The sequence below is a fragment of the Poecilia reticulata genome, unplaced genomic scaffold (genome assembly GCF_000633615.1).
Source record: "Poecilia reticulata strain Guanapo unplaced genomic scaffold, Guppy_female_1.0+MT scaffold_992, whole genome shotgun sequence".
Classification (NCBI taxonomy): domain Eukaryota; kingdom Metazoa; phylum Chordata; class Actinopteri; order Cyprinodontiformes; family Poeciliidae; genus Poecilia; species Poecilia reticulata.
In genome coordinates this window covers 3190-5051 of record NW_007615733.1, presented here as the reverse complement: position 1 = coordinate 5051, position 1862 = coordinate 3190, and the positions used below count along the sequence as shown (strand labels likewise).

Here is a 1862-nt window from a genome sequence, read left to right as displayed (position 1 = left end):
GGTGGTGTTGGTTTCTGGATATATCACAAAAATACAAAACCAAGTGAGATGAATAAATGCAAATGAAAATATTAGCATTCTAAAAAGAATTACTGTTTTAATAATTGTAACATTTTGTTTTTAACAGACAGTTGTACAAACCAACAACAAGGGGTAAGTAGGTTTATAACTGAACTGTAATGTGAATATATAKTGATGTCAAAATTTATTTKACCAAATAATTTGTCTTTTCTACATAAAAGGGCAAAGCAGGAGAAGCAGAAGAGGAAGTCGCTTTCAATATGCCAGGTAAGAAGAACATTGTTCTTTACTTGAATAATATCGGACCGATGGTTTTTCTGGGCATTGTTCTGAAAAACAGAGTTTTSTCTCTAAGGAATGAAATCAAACTGATCTGATTCTGCTTGAGCTGCTGTTCTGGATGTTTCCATCAGTATTTAATTGATTTGGTGCCTTTTTTAAAATTTTCTATGTACAGTGCAAGAAACCCCAAGCTAAACACTTGGATGACAATCACTGATCACTGTAGATCAAATGATTCAGGGTCTGAGTTGAACCAAACTAGATTCTGAGTCGTCATTTTTACAGTGATCAGAAAGAACAGCAAAAACTCAAACTCCCTTCTCCACCATCCATGGTCATCACTCTACATCCATCACACTGCACAGGAGAAAAAGTTATAGAATTTGACTGTTTATTATCAAAGTATTAGATCTGTGACTGTAACCCTGAATGATTAGATTAGGTAATAGACAGTAACTGGCTTGTACTTGTACAGCGGTTTATCAAGATCAGAGGACACCAAAGCGCTTCACGCTACAGCCAGTCATTCACACACACAAGCTGATGGTTTCAAGTCTGACAGAAGTGAGCCTGCTATGCATCAGCGTCACCAGGTCCTCTGACCACCAGCAGGCGAGGCAGATGAACTGTCCTGCCCAAGGACACGACGACAGAGGCAGGTGGAGCCAGGATAGAACCAGCAACCTGCCGACTGCAGGGCAAAGTCCTCCAACAGTAAATCAATGACTTCATGTGAAACAAAACTAAGTCTTTTGTACAGTTTTGTAAGAAACCTGTATACTCAGAATCTCATCAGTGACTTTATCCACAGGAACCTGACATAAAATTTTAATATTGCTAATATGTTTTTAGGTCTTCTGAAAACCTTAAAAAAAACCTGAACATCTAATATTACAGTTTTTGTTGTTGTGTTTTCTTATTTACAGATAAAAAGGCATGAGTGGATAACTTTGTACATAATAAATTTCCTTTATTTTCAATAACGTCATGCTTTTATTATCACAAAGTTACTTCACCATAGTGACCTGCTGAGCTTATTATGTGAACTGTTTCTCAGTGAAAAGCACCTCAGAACAGTTGCAAATGGGATAATTAAACATTGTTGTGATGATGTGCTGAAGACGGAGTGTTGGAAAGAGCAGGAGCTTCTTAAAGAGATAGAAACCCAATTTAAGGCATCAAATTGTGAAGTTACATTTATATTTGACATAACATTTTTATAATGACTGAAAGTAACAGTTAGTTACTAGCAATAAAATAGCACAGAAAATACTGCAGTAAAGCTTTTTCAATTAATTATTGAGAAGAACAATGTTCTTTCTATGAGATATTTTAATACTCTGAAAATAAAAACTGATTAAAATATGTCTCCTTCCCTACCTACTTCTTGACTGAATGGAAATTATGCTAAATTTAGATCTGCCAGTTATTTTGGTTATTCAGTTTGTATTTTAATATATTTTGGTAAGTGTCATGATTTGTAGGTTGGTTGATGAAGGATCCAAATGCAGAACGACAGAGGTGTGGAGTAAGTGATTAAAAACTGGTTTATTGAAAAA

At 35.3% G+C, this 1862-nt stretch overlaps 1 long non-coding RNA gene across 1 annotated transcript; it reads left to right on the top strand.

The window, feature by feature from the left end:
* On the top strand, positions 1 to 1282 carry LOC103461304 (uncharacterized). The gene is made up of 4 exons (XR_533091.2): positions 1 to 43; positions 128 to 153; positions 243 to 288; positions 779 to 1282. It is a non-coding gene; the product is annotated as an uncharacterized LOC103461304 (long non-coding RNA).
* The last annotated feature ends 580 nt before the right edge of the window (positions 1283 to 1862 follow it).